The sequence below is a fragment of the Hibiscus syriacus genome, unplaced genomic scaffold (genome assembly GCF_006381635.1).
Source record: "Hibiscus syriacus cultivar Baekdansim isolate YM2019G1 unplaced genomic scaffold, ASM638163v2 tig00008289_pilon, whole genome shotgun sequence".
NCBI lineage: Eukaryota > Viridiplantae > Streptophyta > Magnoliopsida > Malvales > Malvaceae > Hibiscus > Hibiscus syriacus.
In genome coordinates this window covers 454,240-462,538 of record NW_024062162.1, presented here as the reverse complement: position 1 = coordinate 462,538, position 8,299 = coordinate 454,240, and the positions used below count along the sequence as shown (strand labels likewise).

The 8,299-nt window shown below is 33.8% G+C and overlaps 1 non-coding gene across 1 annotated transcript; it reads right to left on the bottom strand.

Moving 5' to 3' along the window:
• Positions 1-7,751: 7,751 nt before the first annotated feature.
• On the bottom strand, positions 7,752-7,858 carry LOC120202228. Its single transcript, XR_005523719.1, has one exon. It is a non-coding gene; the product is annotated as a small nucleolar RNA R71 (small nucleolar RNA).
• Positions 7,859-8,299: the final 441 nt, after the last annotated feature.

The following is an 8,299-nucleotide window of genomic DNA, read 5'->3' as shown; positions in this document are numbered from 1 at the left end:
GATGATTTAGGCTTTCAGTTTTAGTTTCAATGATTAAAATTAAATCCTCTAACAATCACAAAAAGAAAATGTATTTGATGCAATGTGTTGAGTGGTTAAATGCCTTCTCAGTTTGGTAGGGTTTCCTCCTTCACTCGGTTATTATCATATACCAAGATTTTAAATATGAAAAATGAACAAGTAACGAAGACTGGAACACAATAGTGTCTACATATTGAGTTGGTTATGAAATGCATTTTGTTCTTATGGTTGGAATACTTAATACATTTAAACACGTCTTTTTATATATTACAGTATTAATTATGCTAATCAAACTAAGATATATCGCCGATAATTAAAGATTTGACATTTCTATTAAGAGAAAATAATTTCAGTGACCGAAAATGCTTTATAATGTATGATTTTACAATTTTTTTTGGATTTGCAAAAATGACCAACAAATTCGCAACGCGAACTCTAATTTTGCAACATAGGTTCTAAAATCGCTACGCGATTTTTCAAATTCGCAACGCGAATAGGTAAATCGAAACGATAATATGTAAATCGCAACGCGAATATGTAAATCGAAACACAGAAGTCAAATTCGCAACGCTAATTATCGATATAGATAAAAAGTATTATCGCAACGCAATTTTTGTTTTCGCAATGCGATTCTCTAAAATCGCAACGCAAATTTCATTTCGGTAATTAGCGTTGCGAAATTCGAGTTGCGAATTTGGAGAATTCGCGTTGCGATTTATATATATTATTGTTGCGATTTATCTATTCACGTTGCGAATTTGGAAAATCGCACTGCGAATTTTGTTTACACAACGCGATTATCCAAAATCGCAACGCGATTCTCCAAAATCGCAACGCGAATTTCATTTTCGCAATGCTAATTACCTATATCGGTAATTGGCGTTGCGAATTTGGAAAATCGCAACGCGAATTTTGTTTTCGCAATGCGATTCTCCAAAATCAAATTGCAACGCGAATTATCATTTTTGCAACTTTAATTACCTATATCGGTAATTAGCGTTGTAAAATTTGAGTTGCGAATTTGGAGAATTCGTGTTGCGATTTACATATTATCGTTGCGATTTACTGTTCGCGTTGCAAATTTGGAAAATCGCAACGGGAATTTCGTTTTCGCAATACTAATTACCTATATTGGTAATTGGTGTTGCGAAATTCGAGTTACGAATTTGGAGAATTCGCGTTGCGATTTACCTATTCGCGTTGCGAATTTGAAAAATCGCAACGCGAATTTTGTTTTCGCAACGCTAATTACCTATATCGGTAATCAGCGTTGCGAAATTCGAGTTGCGAATTTGGAGAATTTGCGTTGCGATTTACATATTATCGTTGCGATTTACCTATTTGCATTGCGAATTTGGAAAATCGCAACGCTAATTACCTATATCGGTAATTAGCGTTGCGAAATTTAAGTTGCGAATTTGCGTTGTGATTTACATTTTATCATTGCGATTTACCTATTCGCGTTGCGAATTTGGAAAATAGCAACGCGATTTTCGTTTTCGCAATACTAATTACCTATATTGGTAATTAGCGTTGCAAAATTTGAGTTGCGAATTTGGAGATTTTGCGTTGTGATTTACATATTATCGTTGTGATTTACCTATTCGCGTTGCGAGTTACATATAATCGTTGCAATTTAACTATTCGTGTTGCGAATTTGACTTTCGCGTTGTAATTTTGACTTTCGCATTTCGATTTTGGAACCTGTGTTGCGAAATTGGAGTTTGCGTTGCGAATTTGTTGGTCATTTTCGCAAATCTAAAAAAAGTTGGTTAAAATCGTATATTATAAGGCATTTTCGATCAGTGAAGTTATTTTCTCTTCTATTAATTAGCAGACTATTTCAAATCTATATTAAGTTCTTTAGAAAAAAAATTAAAATGTATTTATTTATTTTATTTATATGACCTACTAGACTTTCATATGGTGGATTGATTTGGATATTGTATCAAATTAAAATTTTAAAAGTATTGTTTATCAAGTCGTAGACTTTTTTTTTGGGTAAAATAGATCTAATTTATTATTATCAAAATGATTTGGTCTATTATACCTTTTGAAACTGATTATTATCAAATTGGCAATTTTCATTTTGATTTTTGATGCTAATCCTTTGGACAGAAATCCAAGTCGTACGTATTTTCCGAATATACTGTGTAACTAATTGTGTAATATTTTTTTTGTGATCTTATAATAGTATGTATTTTGTTTTTTACATAAATAAAATCTCACGTTATGTAAATAATACTACTTGGAACATTTAGAGGAGCAAGTCCCTTTCCACCACTTGAACAATCCATCAAAATTTATATAAGCGTATTTCTTTTTTGGGGTTACAGAAGGGAAAATAAAAACGGTAAAGCTATAAACTAAGTTACTACAAAGCCTCTAGGGAAGGAAACACCCCTAGAATTAGCGTCTAAAAAATAGATCTCTCTCGGGGGTGAGTCAAAAACCATAAGTTCCTCTTCTATACTGCATCCCATTTTCGAGAGAACATCAGCAAAAAAATTCCCTTCATAGTAGGTATGTTGAAAATTAATTTCCCAATTTCGTGCTTTCAAACTCCGGATATCATTGATAATAGCCCCAGAAGGATGCAATTAAACATCACCAACATCTATCACTTGTAATACCCCACGAGCATCTACCTCACATTCAATCGCTCTATAACCATACTCCCATGAGATCGATAGTCCAATTCTTATAGCATGAAGTTCAGCCGCCACACTCGAATAGATACCCAAATGTGTCGAGAACCCCAAAATCCACTCGCCAAATGTGGTTTTTAGAATACCACCTGCACCTGATATCCGGATTTTCTTGGCTTGCACGATCTGTTTTCAATTTTAGTTTGTCATTCGTAGGAGGTAGCCACGCCACTTGAATGTGAGTATTCGGCTTCGGAGAAGAGATTCCTTATAAGCCAACAAAATGTCCTTCGTTATCGAGATAATATTGCGCCAAAGCCTAATATCATCATAATCGTTATCATCAGGTTCAAAGATCCTTTTGCACCGCACAGTCCATATCCTCCAAATGGTAACAACAAATTGTATATCCGACTCCTTAGAGTGCTTCGCAATATCAAGATTGTCTAGTAGTCAACTTCTAATATCTTGGGAAAAAAATTTTCTCTGCATGGTGTTGGAGATGTAACGACTCCAGATGATACGTGTCATGTTGCAATCCCATAAAACGTGGCTTAAATTCTCCACCGGACAACCACATAGGGTGCAACTAGCCAGTAAGTAGACCCCATGTAGCCCGCCGAGAGTTGGTAATTAATCTGTCACATCAAATTAACCAAAGTTTCTCCATCTAGCTGAGATGAGCAGCTTCCACATCCAAGAGAAGTTCACATTCACCTCTCTATTATTCTCATAAATAAGCGTAATATAAGCTGATCGAGTTGTAAAAATTCTGTTGACAAAATATTTCCAGCAATAAGAATCTTGCATGGAAGATAATTTCCGTATCTGGTATCCCAACAACAAATTTGAATGTAAAGATATTTCTTATTATAACATTTGAATGTAAAGAAAATTTAGAAAAATAAAACACAAGAGAGACAACCCAACAACAAATCACAAACACAAAGGGTAACAAAACAAAAGGAATAACCAAATCATCATTCAATACGAGAGAAATCATATTTCCCTTTCCCCCACACATATCTAGCAAGTGAGATCTTTCCCCAAGTTGCACTTTACGGGAAGTTCCTTAGCTCGATTGAAATCGACTCCATAATCCGTCATCCACTTGGAATTCTTGAAGAAACAAAGGCATGTGAGATCGCCATCGTTCAAAGCCATGCAGCACGGGGCCGAAGGCAGCGGAGGGTTCGGATTCGCCACGCTCAGCTGGAATGCCTGGAAACCCTCTTTGCTCATACCACTAACTTTCTGACCATTTGCCACTATGGGTCCCGACCCAAGGGCTAAACCTATTACCACCATTGTCACAACCATAAGCTTAGCATATCCCTCCATATATTTTGATCCCCACATAAACACACTTGTTTTAATTGGTTGGAAATGGCTTTGAGACAAAGAGGGGGCTGAACATGCCATTATATAGAGTAAGGCTTAAGAGAGTTGGCTTAGGCAAATTAAGCAATAGCACATCGTTTTCTAAAGAGACAGCTTAGTATTTCGTGAAGAATTAAATATGAACATGGTTAGAATTATACATGTTGATATGTGCATGGATGATCAATGCTGTTTTTTAGTGTCAGAATCAAATCATAATAAATATGAAATCAAACCTAAAATTTAATCATTTCAAATCAAGAATACACATATTCACAGAAGTATACATGAATCATTTGTTGGAGATCACATAGAAGGTTGAGATATTCTAAGAATGTAGTTTTTCTTGAGTATAAATTCTATAACGTGATAAGAGAAAATACAAGTTAACATATTTGTTGAGTATATATTGAATATTAGGTCACTCTTTAAAATATTATAATTATATCTCTCGTCAAATTATAAATAGAACTTAATCTATATTTTCTTTCTAGACACATAACATAATTAATCAATCTGATTTTATATCATATTTATAAATAACACCATACATATATGCTTATAATCACATATTTTAATTCAACATTGAGCTATATATTCAACTTTAAAATGTCTAGAAAGTAAGTAAATGAAGTGTATTTGTGGAGTAAAAGATTCAAGTGTGGCATGATAAATGATAATTCATGTGGGATTGATTATTTAGGGGAAGAGGAAGAGCATGGTATAATGCTGTCGTGACATGTTATCACGGGCAAACATTGGAGGAGAAAAGGGTCGGTTTGGATTTTGGCGTCTGAATTTTAGATGAATCAATTTTCATAAGGTAACATTGCATGTTTCCAAATACCAACCCTTTAACAATGGCGAAGTTTAGCATTTTGTCGCGTCTACTAAGCTCCAGTCACGAGACACGATGTTTAAGTCCTATAATTATTTTTAAGAAAAAACTAAGGATGATGATACGTTTTGATATCATGTATCTAAATTGCAACTGCAATCGTGCTTTTTTTGTATTTATCGTGATTAAGAACATAACAAATGTTATTAGCATCATTGCAAGTATTGCGGTCATACAATAATGGTTTCAGATGACATCACTATTGCTATATAATTGTCGTTATTTCAATATTGGACTGTTTCTTAAATCCCTAGTTGCTATCACACCATTGGTTTTCATCTAGAACAGACAAAAAAGTTTTACATTAAAAGGGACAAATTTAATTTTTTTTAGAGAAATTAACTTATAGAATTTAAAGGAAATAGATTATCAATAGAAAATATAAAGAAAATTTCAAAATATATAAAGAAATTTTCAAAATATATAAAAAGTTAAAACTAAAAAAACGATTATCACAACCCGCCCCTTAAGTAAAGATAAATCAAAACCATTTTTTAAGGAGTTGGTGGTGGGAAAAATTGACTCAATACTGTAGGTGGGCTAATTATTCAGCCCAATACGACGCAAAATAATTTATTTAGGGAATTACAATATTTTTTACAGTATTCATGGAACTCGTCATGTCGACATGATGAGTTTCATCGAAAATATATTTTAATGGACCCAGGCGTTGGGTCTAATATTTTATTATATTTCTTGGACCTCGTCACAATAGCATGATGAGTTCCATTAAAAATTATTTTTTTATTTTTTCATGATAATCATTTTTGAAAAAGAAAAACATGAAACTCGTCACGCTGACATGACGAGTTCCAACGATTATATCGATAGTTTTTACTAAATACAAAGTACTAAATTTTACATTCGAAGCATTAACTCTTACATTCCATTACATCAGAAATATTAACTCGTGCATTATATTAGATGCGTTAACTCCTACATTACATTAATATAATAGAAGCATTAAGTGGTAACTGATAACTCTCCAAAAGAGTTGTCTTTAGTAGCATTTTTCACCTAAGTTTAGTTTGAACTTGAGTATTTTTAAGAGCATTTTAGGAACATATTTGTTTAATTTTACATATTTTGCATGTTGAGAATTAAGTGGGTTGTCTAGGCTTGAATTTGAATTTTATTGCTACAAAACTGTTACATTGATGTTGTAGCATTGCAGGAGATGCTGAGTGGATGCTGCAGCAGCCGATGAATCACTAGATGGTTAGGGGAACTTTCTGGAATGGGACAGCTAGCTTGGGCAACTTTCAATGGGTTGAAAACCACCTGAAATATAGAAGTATTCTATTGAAGGATGAAAATTTCCTCAAGACTATTAATGAAAGTACTTTGCAAGTAATTTTTTTTGAAAAATCATTTTAAAAAGTACCTATTTCCACGTTATTCCTCCATATTCCATGGAAGCTTAAGCCCACTTCTAGGGACTACTGCATCATAAGGAGAGCTCACTGAGTAGCATCGGCAGCCAGTAGATCATCATTCGTAGCTTACTGTTTGAGAGAGGGAGTGACTTTGGATGTTTTTAAAACTTTGTGGATGATATTTTGAATTGATTACTTTATGTTTTGTTTTGCTACTACTGTTATATGCTATTTGCTTTATGATTACTATTAGAAAGAGTAGTAATTAAACATTTGGTATTTTGATTAATTTTCTAGAAATAGAGTTGACTGATTTGCTGTGCACTTTTGATAGCATTGGTATTGCTGATCAACAATGTGTATGTTGAAAATCATACAACCAATTGTTTTGCTTTGTTAATACTTTGAACCCTTTAATTAATGAAAGTTGTTAAAGTAGTTCAAAAGTTTTTAATCATTGCTAATTACATAGAAGTAATATGTTTTGTTTACTTAAAGTGTGATTTTCATTATAATGTTCCATATGATTCGACAACTGATTTAACGCTCTCTGTAGTGTTATAGCATGACCTGGTTTCTCATTCTCTGATTTTTATTTCACTTAAATAACATCTTTTACATACCCATAATTTATTTAAAGCTTAGACTCTAATGAAGAACATTTTTCTCCCTGTGGATACTTTACTTGTACTCTTTGAGCTACCACTTATTACTTAGGCATTGATGTATACTTGCACTTAAGCTATAGCATTTACACAACATTAAGTTTTTGGTGTCATTTCTAGGGATCATTTGTATAATTTAGAGTTTTCTTTAATTTAATCATTTTGTAGGTACTTTTTAGTTTTCATTTCTACTAGTTTATGCCTCGTAACAACGATGAATTAAAGTTGTTTGATCTAGAGATTGAAAGGACTTTTAGGATATGTCACCCACAAGGAACCAAATAACTATGGTTGGATGAGGGAATGTTGTTTTACCCTCATTGTAGAATGGAGGGGATGGTGAGTTGCCCGTTGACAATAGAGCGGGATAACCATTTTATAATATGGACGATTGTGACCGACCTATCTGAGAACATGTAGTGCCAACGCTAAATGATCTGCATCTGAGCATAATAAGGCTAGTGATTAATGTTGCAAACTTCGAGTTGAAACCGATCATGTTCTAAATGCTACAGTCCATGGGCCAATATGGAGGGTCTGTTGTTGAAGATCCTCGAGCTCATTTGAGAGCGTTCATGGTGGCATGTGATTCGTTTATTCAGTAGGGTGTTCCTGAGGAAGCATTGAAGTTGATGCTCATCGTTATTCGCTGCGCGATAAAGCAAGAGCATGGTTGAGTTCATTATCACCAGGTGTTATAGCATCCTGCAATGAACTAGCATAAAAAATTTTGCTACGATTTAACCCACAAAATATGAATGCTAAACTTCGAAATGATCTAACTTCATTTAAGAAAATGGAGGATAAAAGCTTGTATGAAGCACGAGAAAGATTCAAGGAATTACTGTGGAAGTGTCCTATGCATGGGTTTCCACATTGGACTCAAATGAAGATGTTTTACAATGGGTCAAATATACACACTCGTATGGTGGTTGATGCTTTAGCAAATAGAGCTTTATTAGATAAAACGTACAATAAAGCTTATGATATTCTGGAGAGGATCTCAACTAATGATTTCTAATATCCTAATACAAGGAATATGTTTGGCTGACGCAAAGCTGTAGCGATAGATTCTGAAGCTTTCAAAATCTTTGACATCTCAGATTCAGTATTGACGGATATGGTTAAGAAATTTCAAAAATTAGGGGAAATTTATGAGGTCAAGGCTGCATCTATCATCACTTGTGTTGATTGTGGAGATAATCACAACTTTGATGAATGCCCCCAAAATCCAAAGTCTATCTACTACGTGTAGAATTATCAACGGAATGATAATGCTTTCGGCAACACTTATAATGCAAATTTAGAAAA